The sequence below is a fragment of the Stomoxys calcitrans genome, chromosome 5 (assembly GCF_963082655.1).
Source record: "Stomoxys calcitrans chromosome 5, idStoCalc2.1, whole genome shotgun sequence".
NCBI lineage: Eukaryota > Metazoa > Arthropoda > Insecta > Diptera > Muscidae > Stomoxys > Stomoxys calcitrans.
Genome location: NC_081556.1, coordinates 74,605,785 through 74,625,097, shown reverse-complemented (window position 1 = coordinate 74,625,097; position 19,313 = coordinate 74,605,785). Strand labels below are relative to the sequence as shown.

General features: G+C 39.8%; 1 protein-coding gene and 1 long non-coding RNA gene across 2 annotated transcripts in view; both read right to left on the bottom strand.

The window, feature by feature from the left end:
- LOC106085256 (protein prickle) overlaps positions 1-19,313 on the bottom strand; it is a 571,237-nt gene that overhangs the window by 235,210 nt on the left and 316,714 nt on the right. The window lies entirely within an intron of this gene.
- On the bottom strand, positions 14,477-16,466 carry LOC106085259 (uncharacterized). Its single transcript, XR_001220914.2, has 2 exons — positions 16,398-16,466; positions 14,477-14,794 (listed from the first exon to the last, which is right to left on the bottom strand). It is a non-coding gene; the product is annotated as an uncharacterized LOC106085259 (long non-coding RNA).

Below are 19,313 nucleotides of genomic sequence, written 5' to 3'. Positions count from 1 at the left end.
ATTTATTTCGATCTTTGCAGAACTCCTTAAATGGTAAAACTTTCGGCTATAAAATCGCACTATGTTCAGTTTTTTGCAGATAAAGGCCAGAAGTTCTATGAGCGTGGAATACTAAATTTGCCAGAAAGATGGCAAAAGGTTATCGAACAAAATGGAAATTATATATTTGATTAAAGTTCATTCTAAGTTTTATTAAAAATGCATTTACTTTCTTTTAAAAAATCCGCAATTACTTTTTGGGCAACCCAATAGTTGCAGCATAACACTTGGAATGCAACGGGAGTAAAATGGTCGGTCTTTAAAGCCAGAGGCATCGTAAATGGATGAAATATACATACATTTAAATGTTAGTTGTAGCAGGTTGCATTAGTTTATTCATCAGAAGAACTAGAATGTCCGAGTATTGAATATTAACCAGTTTTGTGTAATATAAGGCTAAAACAATACGTCGCTTGGCATAAAATTAGCGAGTGAAATATCCATCAAACCCAATTAAAATTCAAGTTTAAAAAATTTTTTCCGAATAATTCAATAGAAGGGGATGTTATTTTATTGAGGCGAAAAAAAAAAAACTTTATATATTCTTTTTAATGAATGGGCGGAGATAAAGAACAATTCACACATTTTCAAAACGATTTATCAAATTAGCTATATGTTATTATGCCTATAAAAAGAAGTTAATCTTACCATTGAAAACACGAAACTTTTTTCCTTACCTGTAATAAAAAACAATAAAATTTTCATTAGTAAACAAATATTGGAAATATATTCCTTAAAAAATTTAATTCAAGGAATTTCCAATTTAAATAGCGTATTTTTTATATCCTCCACCATAGGGCGGAGGCATATTTATATCGTCATTCCTTTTGCAACAACTTGATATATTATTTCAAGACCCTATAGAATACTTGAGTCGTTTAAGGTATGTCCGTCCGTCTGTCTGTCAAAAACCACTACCATTCAAATGAGTTATTCTAGCCTCTCGAAATTTTGCACTAATATTAAAATTGTTATCTGATTTATTGGAAAATATGTATATTTTAATATACTACCACATCCGAAAGTAATTCTTATTGTGGTTCAATTCGGTGCGTAACGCGACTAATATAAATTGATCTTCCAATTTAGTTTCTGGAGAGCGGATACCACTGTAGCGCAGAGGTTAGCATCCCCGCCTATGACGCGGAACGTCTGGGTTTGAGAATATCGCACACAATTTTAGCGATTATATGCAGGCAAAAAAAGTTGTGCAGATTATTTTGCCAGGAATGCCGACGGCGATAAAATGCCAACGATTTAAATCGGACATCTGCCTGTCCGATCCGTTGTGGTCTGGCAGTGCAAGACTTTTAACTTTAGTATGGCACAACATACGCATACCATAAGCATGATCTACGAATGCAAATAGAATTTCTGAACTCTTTACAGAATAGGTGCAGTATACACACTGTACGATATATTGGAAAAATACAGGGTCGAAATTACCGACATGAAATGTGTCACAATAATACTGAGGGATGACTGAAGCACTATATTTATTTTACTTTAAATGACAATGACAGAACATTTGTTCGACTAGCCGAACATACAGTGACATTCGCGGCGCCTCTATCTCCTGCGCTCATTCTAAAATATCTGACGCCAAGTTTCGAGGTGTCTCCCACCACTTGATCTTTCCATCGGGCTTTTGGTCTTCCCGGTTTGCATGTACCACCGTGTTTGCCTTCAAAAGACTTCTTTGCTGGAGCTTCTTCATCCATTCTGACAACATGACCTAGCCAACGCGGCCGTTGTATTTTGATACGTGTAACTATGTTATCGTCGTCATACAGATCGTGGTTCAGACGACGCCTATATTCTCTGTTAACGCAAACTGGTCCATATATTTTACGAAGAAAAAGTTGAAACTACCTATTTCGTCTTATCTCCATTGACTGCCAGACTCATTTTCACTGACTCTCATTCGATTCTTTCAAATGCTTCAAATGGTCGTATAATCTTCTCCAGCAGGATATTAAAGATATCACACGATAGGCTGTCCCCTAGTCTGAAACCTCGTTTGATATTGAATGGTTCGGAAAGATTCTTTCCTATTCTTACTGAGGAACGCGTATCAGCAAGTGTCATCCTGCAGAGTCTTATTAATTTTGCAGGGAAACCAAACTCAGACATGTCCTTCTCGGGTCCTTTCCAGAATTTGGTGAATATTTCCAGTGTGAATATCTGGCAGTGTGAATATCTGGTCTAAAGCCACATTGATTTTAGGTTTTAAATTTTCACACAGTACGCTCGAGAGTATCTTGTGTGCGATGGGGAGGAGACTTATTCCTCTGTAGTTGACACAATCCGTCTTGTCTCCTTTCTTGTGTACGGAACATAGTGTGCTGAGTTTCCAATCATCGGGTATGCGTTCTTCTATCCAGATTGCGTAGACAAGCTGATGCATACACCTTATCAGCGCGTCGCCTCCGGTCTTAAATAGCTCAGCGGGTAACCCGTCGGCCCTGCTGTCTTGTTGTTCTTCAGTCGGGTCACTGCAACTTGAACCTCATACTGACTAGGGGTAAACATTTTGTACCATCATCAGAGATAGGTTCTGCGGTATCCTCTTCGCCGCCAACGTCGGAAACTAGCAGTTGGGTAAAATGTTCTTTCCATATCCTAATCATGTTATCTGTGTCAGTTATCAGATTTCCTTCATTGTTTCTGCAGGAGGATGAGCCTACACCAAAGCCATCGGTTTGATGTTTAATTATTTGGTAAAATTTCCGGAATTCACTCTGACTCCGGTTCATCTCAATTGGCTCACACGTCTTTCCATTCCCTTTTTCTTTCTGCGGAATAGACGTTTTTCTCCCGAAACCTCTCCTTCATCAATGATACTCGAGATTACTGAAGCACTATAGCTGACATGATACGAGATATGAATTTTTCTGTGGATTTGCGGTTAGTCGAAGACTGAAATATCTAGTCTCCGGATATAGATTAATTTATGTTAGGTTGAAAAGAGGATGCAAAAAATTATCCGCCTCATGTCGGCTTGTTGTGCTCTCTAAATAGTAAGAAGGAACCTCGAAAATATAGGTCAGGAATTCCGTGCTACTTACAAAATCCTTAGTTGTTTTCCGTACCAAGCCCCTAAGTTGGTTCATGTCTGGTATTGTGCCCCCTCCTAAGTGCAGGTGTCTTTTAGCCGCGAAAGCAAAGGCAATGACAAAGAAATGTTCCAACGTCTCATGATCTTCCACACATGCCCTCCATAAGCTATCACTAGCAGCACCGATTTTGCATAAGTGAGCTTGTAGTCCTATGTGTCCTGTTATAATACCCAACGTTATAATGACCGCCTGCTTACTTCGTTTCAGTATAGCGTTGCCTTTTCATGATCTCCCGATAGGATTTTCGTTGTCCTACCGATCGATTGGCAGTTCCACAGTGTTACATGCGAGTTCGTAGCCCATGCCCTTAACTCGGACTGCGTTGATGCCATCATGCCATCCTCAGAAAAGGCGATAATTTCTTTCTTATACTCCAAGAGTGTTCGTGACCTTACCGGCCTGGTAGTCAGGGCAATAGATGGCAAGTTTACTGTCCGTAAGGCGAAGATCCGGGCGATCACGGAATGCGTGAAGTGGTGTGGTGCTAACGCGAGGACGTCGAGTGTGAACATCTTTACCGACAGTAAAATTGCCATAAGGCCAATAACAACCAGGACGGTAAGGTCACGAACAGTCTTGCAGTGTAAGAAGGAGAACGCCTTCTCTGAGGATGGGAAAATCTTCATCGTTTGGGTGCTGGGCCTTAACGGAGTAAGGAGAAATGAAAGGGCAGACGATTTGGTGGTGAAGGCCAGAGGACTGCCGTCAACACACTTGGTTAACCCGAAGCCTTTCGGGTCGACGCAGTACGAGTTAAGGGAGTGGGCGACGAATGCGCATACAACATTGTGGATCAGCGAAACGGTCGGTAGGACAGCGAAAATCCTATGGGGGGATCCAGATCGTGAGAAGACGAGGCTATTACTGAAAGGAAGCAAGAAGGATGGCAGTAAAGCTATTGGTATCATGACGGGACACATGGGACTACGAGCTCACCTATGTAAAATTGGTGCGGCAAGTGATAGCATGTGTAGGGCATGCGGGAAATGTTGAGACGTTGAAGCATTTCCTTTGTCATTGCCCGGCATTCGCGTCCAACAAATACCGGTACTTAGGTGGAGACACAATATCAGACATGAACCAACTTAGGGGAGTGGCATTGAAAATAATAAGGGAATTTGTAAGTAGCACGAAATTCCTAACTTAAAATTTTCTTTTTAGAGGTTACTTTATAGTTTTTAGAGCGCACAACAAGCCGATTACTGGCTTAGGTGTATGTCCATAGTGGCATGGGGCGGATTAATATCTGCACCCTCTTTTCAACCTTATCTAACCTAACCTACTGTCCTTAAAATGTTTACACTCAACATCCTCCCGTTAACATCACACCACCTTACGCATTTCGTTATCACTCGGATCTCCGTATTATGGTCAGGCAGTCTAAAAGAGATCTCAGTCCCTGGGCTCTCAATGTAGACCCCCAGACCTGTTCCGTTCTCTGAACCTGTTGTTTTATCTTTACGTTGCACTTTTTCGCCATCGCAGTCCAACAAACTACTGAGGTGTAGTAAAGAATTGTTCTAATCCCAACAGCCAGTGGACTATCCTTAGATTCTGGCTCCATTTCGCGCCTACGGCCCGTTTACATAGTGCCCAACACTTGTGAGCCTTCTCGGTACGCTCCTGAATGCGACACTTCGAGTTCAGTTTGCTGTCCAAGATCACTTTTAACTATTTGACCTTGTCAGACATCGAAATCGTTCTATTGAAGAAACGTGGCGCGTGAAATCGGCCCACCTTCATCTTCCTCGTGAACAGGCAGATTTAAGTCTTTTCTGGGTTAAAATTTCTGATTTAATTCGACGGAACATTCACTCATTATATAAATATTTTTACTTTGATGTTCACTGTTTTGTTCAACATACCCGTACATCTTTGAAAAAAATATTTTTTCTATCTGCTTAAATTATTACTTTAAATGTGGATTAAATATTCAACAAAACATTTGCAAATCTCAGCAAGACAAAATACAAACTGTCATTAACGACGACAACTTTATGGTGATTCCATGATAAACTAAACATAACAGGGTGCTGAGAATGGCCACAAACGAAACTTAAAAGTTCTTCTTTATGTCCCAACAAATGGCCAGTTTTATTTCCTTAACTGTGCCAAAAAATAATAATACCAAAGTTTGGGGTTGTTCCGCAGTTTTCCTATCCTCTACGTTTTTCATGTTGCCATCCCTTCGCCCTATGTTCATTCCACTTTATATTGTATCTAAGGCGAAGTCACAGGTGTGTCCCTTTTTACATAAATCCCTGCGTCATGGGCAAAAGAAAGATATCCACATGAAATGTTTTCCAAAATTAGATTTAAGTTTCATTCCACTGGACAAAGAGCAAACTTTGCCAACTTTTGATTGGGACTGTGTGCATTGCCAAACGGCTACGAGGACAGCCCATAGGCTATCACATCAATATTTAAATGGGTCACTTAGGGCACATTAATATGGAGGAAGGGGTTTGTTCAATCTTCCATGGCTGTGATCAATATTATCGTAACGACGAATATAAATGGCCAATATTCACACATGGCCAACCATCCACACATGAATAACATTTGGTAATTAAGATATTTTGGGATTGGCAAGGAAGAGGTGCTGCAGCTTAATGCCGCTATTCGAAGTGTTAATTATGAGTCCCATAAATATATGAAATATTAAAAGATATCACGGAATAACCAAATACTGTTTAGTGTAAAAACTGGGATTTACCACAATGTTTACAGCAAGGAAACCCCGAAATTTTGAACATCAAAGGTGACAGAATAAATTGCTTGAAGAACTCACTTCATATTCCTTTTATATTTCCACAAAATGGCATGGCTCATATTGAATGGTCAAAGTCAAGGTAATGAAACTCAGCAATCGAAATTTCTGTCAAATCGGATTAGAAAAGTACTCTCCAAATCTTGAAGAAAGAGGTCCGCAAACTTTTTAACAGAGCACGTCGTAAAAAAACGGTAGTATATTGGGATTACAAACGGCTCAAGGAGTACAATAAGATTACCAGAGCCTCAAAACGAGCCTCCTGGAAGTTATTCTGCGACCAGGTCGCCGCATTAATGACGCCGCCAAAATGAACAAGTAAAAGCGTGCTAAGTTCGGCCGGGCCGAATCTTATATACCCTCCACCATGGATCGCATTTGTCGAGTTCTTTTCCCGGCATTTCTTTTTAGGCAAAAAAGGATATAAGAAAAGAGTTGATCTGCTATTAAAACGATATCAAGATATGGTCCGGTTCGGACCATTGGGGCTCACAAAGTAAAATAGAGAGAACGATTTATATGGGATCTGTATCGGGCTATAGACCGATTCAGACCATAATAAACACGTTTGTTGATGGTCATGAGAGGATCCATCGTACAAAATTTCAGGCATATCGGATAATAATTGCGACCTCTAGGGGTCAAGAAGTCAAGATCCCAGATCGGTTTATATGGCAGCTATATCAGGTTATGAACCGATTTGAACCTTATTTCACACAGTTGTTGAAAGTAAAAATAAAATACGTCATGCAAAATTTTAGCCAAATCGAATAGGAATTGCGCCCTCTAGAAGCTCAAGAAGTCAAATCCCCAGATCTGTTTATATGACAGCTATATCAGGTTATGGGCCGATTTCAATTATACTTGGCACAGTTATTGGATATCATAACTACTTCGTGCAAAAATTAATTCAAATCGGATAAGAATTGTGCCCTCTAGAGGCTCAAGAAGTCAAGACCCAAGATCGGTTTATATGGCAGCTATATCAGGTTATGGACCGATTTGAACCATACTTGGCACAGTTGTTAGGTATCGAAACAAAACACGTCGTGCGAAATTCCATTCTAATCGGATAAGGATTGCGCCCTCTAGAGGCTCAAGAAGTCAAGACCCAAGATCGGATTATATGGCAGCTATATCAGGTTATGGACCGATTTGAACCATACTTGGCACAGTCGTTGGATATCATAATAAAACACGTCGTGCAAAATATCATTTCGATCGGATAAGAATTGCGCACTCTAGAGGCTCAAGATGTCAAGACCCAAGATCGGTTTATATGGCAGGTATATCAGGTTATAAACCGATTTGAACCATACTTGGCACAGGTGTTGGATATCATAACAAAATACGTCGTGCAAAATTTCATTCTGATCGGACAAGAATTGCGCACGCTAGAGGCTCAAGAAGTCAAGACCCAAGATCGGTTTATATGGCAGCTATATCAGGTTATGGACCGATTTAAACTATACTTAGCACAGTTGTTGGATATCATAGAAAAACACGTCGTGCAAAATTTCATTCCAATCGGAGAAGAATTGCGCACTCTAGAGGTTCAAGAAGTCAAGACCCAAGATCGGTTTATATGGCAGCTATATCAAAACATGGACCGATATGGCCCATTTACAATACCAACCGACCTACACTAATAAAAAGTATTTGTGCAAAATTTCAAGAGGCTAGCTTAACGCCTTCGGAAGTTAGCGTGCTTTCGACAGACAGACGGACGGACGGACGGACAGACGGACGGACATGGCTAGATCGACATAAAATGTCGCGACGATCAAGAATATATATACTTTATGGGGTCTCAGACGAATATTTCGAGTAGTTACAAACAGAATGACGTAATTAGTATACCCCCCATCTTATGGTGGAGGGTATAAAATGTCCAAACTTAATCGTTAATAGACATGGGAGTAAGAGTAGAAACAACGGAGGACATGTTGAGGCGGAATTTTTGGTCAAGGAAGCCTTGGGGAGCTTCAAACCATTTAAGTCACCCGGACCTGATGGAATATTTCCGGCGTTACTGCAAAAAAAAAATACCAGGGTATTTACCCATTTATACCCAAAAGCTGGGTATTTATAATCTTGCAGATGTCTTGGGTATAAAAACATTTTTTAAAAAAATTTTTGATGATTTCGTATTCTTTGACGATATTAAACAAAAAGGTTTAGAGGGGTGCCAAAACGCACTGTTTCAAAAATCATCAAAATCGGATAAAAAATTCTCGTTTTATGGGCTCAATACTCTATTTCGGGAGATTGGTATATACGACAGCAACATCCAAATATGGTCCGATCTGTAACACATTTGACAAGAATGGGTAGGCGTCTACGCACACGATGCCAAATTTCGGGTAATAAATAGATCTCCTACCGGGAGTACGGGTGATCGGTCTAAGAGCAGCATCCAAATATAGTTCGATCTGAACCGCACTTAACAGAAATGAATAGGGGTCTACCAGAACTCACTGTGACAAATTTCATCGAAATCGGATGAAAAATAACCAATTTATTGTCTCAGGACTTTAAGTCTGGAGATCGGTCTATATAACGGCCATATATAACTAAAGTCCGACTTTATAATATCAGAAGGTCAGGTTTCTATACAAAGAATAGGAAATCATCAAAAATTGTTTGGAAAATTTCTTTATACCCAAAATATTTGCAAAATTATAAATACCGAAAAAATGTATTTACCCAATAAATACCCAAGCGTTGGGTATTTACCCGGTAGAAACCCATCTCTAGGCAAGAGTGGTATATACAACCAAGCTCGACAAGGCAAGTTATGCGACATCAAAGGACTACAGACCCATAAGCCTTACGTCCTTTCTACTCAAAACCATGGAACGCATTGTGGATACCATGATATAGAGAAAGTATCCAGAGAACCGCTTACATACAAACAGCATGCCTATGTCAAGAGAAGGTCGGTGGAGACTGCCCTCCATCGAAGAATCCTTCGATGCCAAGACGTACACATTGGCGGTTTGCATTGACATCGATGTGGCGTTTAATAATGTGCGGACCGACACATTGATCTAATCCTTAGACCAGTACCGGGTGGACCGGGTCCTTAGAGACTGAATTAACCATACGCTGAGGAACAGGTGGATAAATTGCGGGTCCCATGACATAAATATAAGGGAGAAAGTGGCACAAGGTACGTCACAGGGGGGAATTTATCGCCACTCCACCACAAATAACCTATTACAGATGCTGACTGAGGAGGAATTTGAATCAGTCTGCTATGCAGACGATATTGTAATGCTTCTTAGGAGTAAGGATCCGAATCGGCTGTGCAGAAGGGCCGAAAGGGTCTTGTATATGGCATATGACTGGGCTAGACCCAGTGGTCTCAGTGCTAACCCAGTGAAGAGAGAAATATGCCTGTTCATGAGGAAAACGAACATGAACCAATTTGACATACCACGTTTCCTCAACAAAACGATTTCGATATCTGACAAGGTCAAATGCTTAGGAGTGATCTTGGATAGGAAACGTAATTGGAAGTGTCTCATTCAGGAACGTACTGAGAAGGCTCTCAGATGTTGGGCACTATATAGAACGGCCGTAGGCTCGAAACGGGGCCTGAATCCGAGGATAGTCCACAGGCTCTACAGGAGTGTGATTAGACCAATACTTTTTTACGCTAGAGTAGATTGGTGGACTGCTATGGGGAAAAGTGCAACGTTAGAACCATACGAAAAGTTCAGAGAACATGTTGTCTTGGCATAGGCGAAGCGATGAGGACCACGCCCACTAGGGCACTGGAGAATATTGTAGATATTCGACCCATTGACATACAGATATCCGACCCATCGCAGAGAGCAGCCACTGCGGCTATGAGACCTAAGGCGATGAAAGAATGAATTGAGGGTGGGAGCAGCTCATGCCATCGCGGTATAATGGAGGCGACGATAGGAAACCTGGAAGGAAAGGAAGAGGTTTCCGATCGGATACCTAAGACGACACTTGAGGTCGAGTGCGAGGCACTGCTATCACCCGCACAGTCATGGACTAACGGAACCCTAGTATTGCCAACTGGAAGATCATGTAACACCAATGGATCAAAGCCAGGCCTGGGGGTCTACGTTGACAACCCAGGAACTGAGATCTGTTTTAGACTGCTTGACCATAATACGTTTCTGCAGGCGGAGATACGAGCGATCACGGAATGAGGTGGTGTGGTACTAACGCGAGGACAACCAGTGTGAACGTCTTTACGGACAGTAAAATTGCCATAAGGGCAATAACAACCAATAACAAGAACAGGAAATGAAATGGCAAACGATTTGGCAGTGAAGGCTAGAGAACTGCCGTCGATAAACTTGGTTAACCCGAAGCCTTTCGGCTTGACGCAGTCCGATTTAAGGGCGTTGGCGATAAACACTGTGAACTGCGAAACAGTCGGTAGGATGGCGATTTCACGTCCTGTTACACCGGAACTTATGTAGGGACAATCTATAAGAGAGATTGGAGAAAGTATGTCTTTCTCTACTTGGTTTTTCCATCGGAGTATTGGTATTTCCCTTTTACGTATTCCATTATCGTCGCCTTCAAAAGACTTCTTAGCTGGAACTTTTTCCTTCATTCTGACAACGTGACCTCCCAAATGTGGAATCATAACTTACACGGTTTAGATTACTTGATGGTTAGAAGAAACGAATACAAAATACACAATTTCAGCAAAACTGGATAAGAATTGCGATCTCTACATGCTCAAGAAGTGAAATATGCAGATCGCTTTAAATGGCAAATAAATCTCAACCAACATAAACCCATTGTGAAGGGAAACAGAGAGGTCATTTTAAGTAGAAGCTTTTATATGGGAGTATAAACCTATTTGGCTCATTTACAATGTCATGTGACCTATGTCAATAAGATGTATTTGAGTGTTCAGCTTTGCTTTTTGAGAACTCGAAAGGGGTTTCCAATTTTTTTTTGTAAAAAATGCCGATATTGTACTCCACAATACAAATTATAACAATCTCATTTAAAACGAATCTACATGAAGTCCTCTTTACAGCATAAAAAGCCAAAATAAAAGCTTTAAGTCAAATGTTCCTTATAGAGACGAAACAATGATTTAATTGTTTTTTTTATCAAAAAATGCCGAAAATTCAATTTTTCACATTTTTGAACAATCAAACCTTAGCATATAATGCGGCAAAAGTAGAGAAATATTTTGTCACCTAGTCAAAAATTTCAAATTGGCTAGGAAATGCCTTCACAAACAACAAATTGTAAAAAATAAAAAAAAAAAAAAATGTTGTTGGTCGAATTCTTGGACAATTTGGAAATTGGACCATAAATGTGCTTTTGGCAGGTGACTAAGGCCCACCAATAAGCCTCCGTGCCATCTAGGCCCTGAAATTCTGCACATAGTCTAGATAACATCATAAAGGCGTATAAAATTTCTTAAAGATATCTCTATTCGTTCCCAAATGGTAGATTTATTATACCCACCACCATAGGATGGGGGTATATTAATTCGTCATTCTGTTTGTAACACCTCGAAATATGCGTCTAAGACCCAATAAAGTATATATATTCTTGATCGTTATGACTTTTTAAGTCGATATAGCCATGTCCGTGACCGTTCCTCTGTCCGTCTGTCTGTCGAAAGCACACTAACTTTCGAAGGAGTAAAGCTACCGCTTAAATTTTTGCACAAATACTTTTTATTAGTGTAGGTCGGTTGGAATTGTAAATGGGCCAAATCGGCCCATGTTTTAATATAGCTGCCATATAAACCGATCTCGGGTCTAGCTGCTGCTGTCGACGTACCTTTTGAGTTCCGTCCTTCCTCGCTGGCGCACACATTGAGCTCAATCCAACCGGATGACACACTCATACAGGGCTTAACCGGTTCCGTTTCGACGCTTTCCCCTCCTGCTTCGATCGTGGCGTTTTCAATCTCCTGCAATCCGCTAGAGTTCAGAGATGTGGATAGTAAGTCCTCAGACAAGTGGTCAGCAATATTATGTGAGTCGTATCCTGTTTCCCCAACCCCACCGCTTCTTTGCACCTTCAGTCCCAACTTGAAAGATATGAATTACAGTCCCGTAGTCTCGCAAGTATGGATTCATGATACAGGGGAATCCTTGGTATCCTTTGGTCGAGAAGAAATATCTTTCTTCTTGGCTTAATCTAGTCCTGATCCAACGATACATTTCAATTAAACGTTGATCCCCGAAATTGCAATTAGTTTGCATCGGCCTCGATACCAGCCTGCATGTCACAAACTGGAGGAGGCCCAGGCAATTCCGCAAGGACGTCGGAGTGTACAGATGACAGTGCATTTACTATCCCACTCCAATTGTTCCTAAGTTCTACTCTGTTGTGGACAATCTGACCTTGGACCCATATTACCATTGCTAGTTTTACTTCTTTCGGGAATGGAATGCCTTCCAGGCGACCAGGCAATTTTTGTGCAAAATTTGAAAAATTGAACACATCTTTCCCCATTTCTTTGAGTTGACAATTTGTTAAAGTTTTTTCTAATGGATTGTCTCCTTGTTATTTTTGCAGTCACTAGCATAAGTATTTTCATCCGCATAAGCTTTAACTTAATTTACGATGTGGTGTCGATCCTTCGATCGAATTGTGATAAAACGATTCCTTAACTGAAACTAAACAACAATTAAAGAAACTGCATAAATTCTGCTGAAAATTGGAAAGCAGTTATTTCTTGATAACAATGTTTTAAAAACTTAAACATAAAATGATGTATTTGTTCATTTTCAAGTTTTTTGCATGGCAATTAGGACCAGGAATTGGGACCTGAGCACACGGAACAACAGTGATAGCCGTTGCCGTCGTCTAGCGTTCGAAGCCATCAATACAACTTCCAACAGATGGACAGTATCTTGTACGTACCATGGAAGTAGTGTAATTTGTGCCACAAAAAAATTTGCCATTTCACAAAAACACATACATTGGGAAAAGTACAGCTAATAGACAGGGTTGTCGAGCGTGGTTAATATGGTATTTGTATCATAGATGCGTTTTCGCAATAAATTAAGTACAAGTACAACATACCAACGTACGACCCTTGAAGCCTTCATACCTAATATGGTTGACGAGTAATTGTAACCAAATTACGAAACGCGTCCCATAGTGGTTGGTGTGTGTTGCGTTCTCTGGCTTTCTTTTTCCACTTGCAAAGAAAATTTCCTATCATTGAGCTCGAAAGAGAAACAAAAACAAAAAGTTATAAATGATATATTTTACAATTGATGCAGTATATTTCTTTATAATTTTTTAGAAATCATATTTATGCCTTTAGACAAGGAATCTACGTCTAAAATCGCTAAAAATGCATATTAATACATAGCAAATGAAACTCAAAAATATTAAACGCTTTCCCTTAAAAGTTAAAAAAAACTTCATTTATAGTCAATAGACAGTATGTGCTGGCATCAGCAAGATTACTTTTCTGGGTGTTCTTAATTCTAGTTGAAATTCGCATTTTCTGACTTGGGCCATATTAATTGGTATGCACCAGATATTTTATCTTTGTACAAAGATTTTTCTTATTCCCAAATATTATTTTTATTTTTATTTATTATATTAACTTCGCATACTTATATTTTATTTCAATTATTGACTAGTGCGTCGCACATCATGTCATTGTTTGGCCGTCTACAGACTATATTAAACTGTTATCCTAAGCATATGCTTTAAAGCATGACAACAAGAAGTGGTGAGTTTCGCATCACAATGTTTTTGTTGCATTGTTTTCGTTGTTAACTGGCTTGCTTCTCTTGTAACGTCAAATTGTAATAGATTAGTAAAAGTGGAACGTGACATTTTGGTTTGTGGATGTACTAAACTGTTTTAAATAATACTCATTAACTACTTGGCATACTTTTAGGACCATTCAAAGTTAAATACATGGAAATTTAAACAAAATTTTTTGTACAAATATTTTTTTAAGTAGATTTTCTAAATTTTCATACACATTATTTTTTTATTCACTATGGTAAAATTATTATATTATATAAAATTATATTTATGTTTCTCCTCTCAAAGGGGAGATTTTTATGAATCTTTGGAATACAGAAAATTATATTAAAATTTAGTTATCTTAGAACATTTTTACCAATTGTAAAATTTTACTTCGATTAAAAAATATTTAAAGCAAACTTTTTATTTGATTTTATTTTTGTTTTATTCTGTTAAATGAAATGTTCATTACTCATTTCCCTTTAATATCACTATTGGACTACACTTTATACCCACCACCTTAGCATGGGGGTATACTAATCTGTTGGAATGCATCAAATGCGCTCCAAGTCAGTCTATAACCTGATAAGCTCCCATGTAAACCGTTCTCTCGATCATCCTTGTTTGGTTCCTGGAAGCTATAATTTTTGCTGGTTTGACAGAAGGTTGTTATGAAGAATAAAATTATGCCATTCAACTTCATTTATTTTGTATAAATTTTTAGCAGAATCCATGGTGGTGGGTACCCAAGATTCGGCCCAGTCGATCTTAGCACGCTTTTACTTTTTACGAATAAGGCTTTCATATGTATGTTTAATGTAGTTTGTCATTATTGTAGTGAATTTTAAAGCATTTCAATGAATTTTTTTATATATGAAGAAATATCCATTTTAAGAGTCTGAGCCTGTCTCTTCTCTCTTTTAAAATGGCTAGGGCTTTGTAAAGGAAAATTACAGTGGAGGAAAAAATAATAAAAATAATCACAATGATGATTAGTGGGCAAAAATTCCACTTAAGTGACAATTCATGTAAGTTAACGACTCAAAGCATTCTTCCAGACAAGCAGAATTCTAGCGAGTTTTGAAGACCTATCGCAATCATGGGACCCAAACCTTATTGAAAACCTCTGGGGCATAAAAAACAAAGATTTAAAACTTTCCATAGGGTTTTTTATTATACCCTCCACCATAAGATGGGGGGTATACTAATTTCGTCATTCTGTTTGTAACTACCCGAAATATTCGTCTGAGACCCTATAAAGTATATATATTCTTGATCGTCGTGAAATTTTATGTCGATCTAGCCATGTCCGTCCGTCTGTCCGTCCGTCTGTCCGTCCGTCCGTCCGTCCGTCCGTCCGTCCGTCCGTCCGTCCGTCCGTCTGTCTGTCGAAAGCACGCTAACTTCCGAAGGAGTAAAGCTAGCCGCTTGAAATTTTGCACAAATACTTCTTATTAATGTAGGTCGGTTGGTATTGTAAATGGGCCATATCGGTCCATGTTTTGATATAGCTGCCATATAAACCGATCTTGGGTCTTGACTTCTTGAGCCTCTAGAGTGCACAATTCTTATCCGATTGAAATGAAATTTTGCACGACGTGTTTTGTTATGATATCCAACAACTGTGCCAAGTAAGGTTCAAATCGGTCCATAACCTGATATAGCTGCCATATAAACCGATCTAGGGTCTTGACTTCTTGAGCCTCTAGAGTGCGCAATTCTTAACCGATTGGAATGAAATTTTGCACGACGTGTTTTGTTATGATATCCAACAACTGTGCCAAGTATGGTTCAAATCGGTCCATAACCTGATATAGCTGCCATATACACCGACCTGGGGTCTTGACTTCTTGAGCCTCTAGAGTGCGCAATTCCTATCCGATTGGAATGAAATTTTACACGACGTGTTTAGTTATGATATCCAACAACTGTGCCAAGTATGGTTCAAATCAGTCCATAACCTGATATAGCTGCCATTTAAACCGATCTTGGGTCTTGACTTCTTGAGCCTCTAGAGTGCGCAATTTTTATCCGATCAGAATGAAATTTTGCACGACGTGTTTCGTTAAGACATCCAACAACTGTGCCAAGTATGGTTCAAATCGGTCCATAACCTGATATAGCTGTCATATAAACAGATCTGGGGACTTGACTTCTTGAGCTTCTCGAGGGCGCAGTTCCTATCCGATTTGGCTGAAATTTCGCAAGACGTTTTTTATTGTTACTTTCAACAACTATGTCAAATAAAGTACAAGTCGGTTCATAACCTGATATAGCTGCCATATAAACCGATCTGGGATCTTGACTTCTTGAGCCTCTAGAGTGCGCAATTATTATCCGATTTGCCTGAAATTTTGTACGACGGATTCTCTCATGACCATCAACATACGTGTTTGTTATGGTCTGAATCGGTCCATAGCCCGATGCAGCTCCCATATAAATCGATCTCTCTATTTTACTTTTTGAGCTCACAAAGAGCGCAATTCTTATTCGAATTGGCTGACATTTTACACAGGTCCCTAACATATAATTTAATTGTGGTCCAAACCGGACCATATCTTGATATCGCTCTAATAGCAGAGCAAATCTTTTCTTATATCCTGTTTTGCCTAAGAAGAGATGCCGGGAAAAGAACTCGACAAATGCGATCCATGGTGGAGGGTATATAAGATTCGGCCCGGCCGAACTTAGCATGCTTTTACTTGTTTTTTTTTTAATTTTTTGCTCACTTTTTTTCTTCTTCTGTTGTATGAACTTTGCGAACCATTTTGAGGTGCTAATGCTTGAATTTACGAAATAAATATTGTAATAAAGCATATGAATGAGTGGTAACCATGTTTTTCTCTCCCCTTAGATTTTAAGCTACAAACAGAATAAGCAATTACAACGTTTTGATAAGTGTCCCCATTATTCTTTCCTAGTGAATTTACCAAAAAAGTTACCATAAAGAGTATTCGTGAATTATATGAAGTTTAATTTCAAATTTAAGTTCACCGCTCAAAGCCCAACATAGTAGAAGTAATCATGTTTCTTACACTTTTTGTGCAATAATATTCCTAATACCTGTTGTTCCTATTATATTTTCCACCACTGTGTATAAAACACACGGTGTGGTTAAAGATAGAAATCCTTCGACATAAGATAATAGCTTAAATACTGAAGAAACAAAAAAAGGTAAATATGGTACAACGCATTCAGAAGGTTAGGTTGAAAAAATGGTGAGGATATTAATCCGCCCCATACCACTATGGACACACCTAAGGCAGACACACCTAAAGTAATAATGTTGTGCGCTCTTAAATATAAAAAGTAACCTCGAAAGAGAAATTTTAAAATAGCGATTCCGTGCTGCTTACAAAATCCTTAATAGTTTTCCATGCCACGATCCTAAGTGGGTTCATTTCTGGTATTGTGTCCCCACCTAAGTACCGGTGTCTGTAAGCCGCAAAAGCTGGCCAATGACATAGGAAATGATGCAACGTCTCATCAATTTCCCCACATGCCATACATATGCTATCACTAGCAGCACCGATTATGAATAAGTGAGCTCGTAGTCCTATGTGCCCCGTTATGACACCAAAAGCTATACAGGCCTCCTTCTTACTTCCTTTCGGTAATAGCCTTGACCTCTCCCAATACGGATCACCCTATGGAACAGTCCTACTGACTTTTACCCTGTTCCACAGTGTTGCATACGCATTCGTCGACCACGCCCTTAACCCGGACTGCGTCGACCCGAAAGGCTTCGGGTTAACCAAGTTTATTGACGGCAGTCCTCTGGCCTTCACTGCCAAATCGTCTGCCTTTTCATTCCCCCTTACTCCGATATGGCCCGGCACCCAAACGACGTCCTCGCGTTAGCACCACACCACCTCACGCATTCTGTAATCGTCCGAATCTCTGCCTGCAGGACCGTATTATGGTCAGCCAGCCTAAAACAGATCTCAGTTCTTGGGTTTTTAATGTAGTCACCCAGTTCTTCTGAGTCCTCTAGCTTTGATCAATCTGTGTATCGTGATCTTCCAGATCTTCCGCTAACGTATGACCTGCTCCCATCCTCAATCCATTCTCCCATCGCCTCAAGTCTCATAGCAGCAGTGACTGCCTCACAATTAATCTGTATGTCAATGGGTCGTACATCTAGAATAGTCTCCAGTGCCCTAGTGGGTGTGGTCTTAATCGCTCCGCCTATGCCAAGACAACATTTTCTCTGAACCTGTTTTATGGTCCTTATGTTGCACTTTTGCGCCATAGCTGTCCACCAAACTACAGAGGCGTAAGAAAGTATTGGTCTAGTCACGCTCCTGTATATCCAGTAGACTATCCCCAATTCTAGACTACGGCCCATCTACATTATGTCCAACATCTGTGAGCCTTCTCAGTACGCTCCTGATTGTGACACTTTCAATTAAGTTTCCTATTCAAGATCACTCCTAAGTATTTGACCTTGTCAGATATCGTAATCGTTTGCTGAGGAATCGCGGCTTTCTTGACCATAAATTACGTTATGGCAAGATTTCGATCAACCTCATTATTCCAAGATTATTTCAGCGTCTCCGTGAGTCCCATCGTATTCTGTGGAAAATGCATTTTCATCAAAAGCCTCAACATGTCTCTTCTCTCACTCCCATGTCGCCTACGTTTCAGTTTGGACATGGGTTTTTCGGAGAAACGTTCTCATCTTGGTGGCGTCATTAACGCTATCGACCTGGTCACAGAAAATCTTCCAGGAGGCACGTTTTGCCGCTCTGGTAATATAATTAGCTGTGTGAAATACACATCCCAATATACTTACGCTTTTTTACGACGTACTATATTATAAAGTCCGCGGACCTCTTTTAAAACCTTGCGAATTTCGCCGGTCATCCAGGGTTTTACTTGGGCTCATTTCCTTTCTCGAAAATGATAATCATCTTCGAAAGACTCCACTAGTGCAGTCGTAATCCTGTTGTCAATGTCTTCTAAATATTGCAAATTTTGCCCATGAACATTCCACTAAGGAACAGGGCCTAACTTCTCACATATCAATGAGTGAAGTCCGATTGAAGTTTAAGCTCAATAATAAGGACCTCCTTTTTATAGCCGGGTCCGAACGGCATGCGCAGTGCTGCTCCTCTTTGGAAAGAAGTTTTACATGATATAGTACCTCACAAATGTTGCCAACATTAGGAGGGGAAACCACCGCTGAAAATTTTTTCTGATGATCTAGCCAGGATTCGAACCCAGGCGTTCAGCTTAATAGGCGGACATGCTAAACTCTGCGCTACGGTGGCCTTCTCAATGTCTTCTATGCTTGGATAATCTAATTATCATGCCTAGTCTTCCGGATTTTGGCCAGTTGGCTTTTAACTTATTACGAAAGTTTATCAGATTTGACGCTGGCTGTGCTATTCTAAACCAAATGTGGTGATGGTCTGTGAAGGAATGCTCGATGGAAATACCTCTAAAATATGAGACGCGACCTAGGAACTAACACACTTTTTAAAATGCTCGTCTCCGTCTCTGTCCCAAGACTAATGGGACGGGATTATTTGATCACACATGAGACGGCGCTTTTCCATTTGGGATGAACGTAACCTTCGTATCAATATCAAGTCGGTGTTGTCGCACGCTATAAACGAGATTGTTTTTGTTGCAAATAAGAA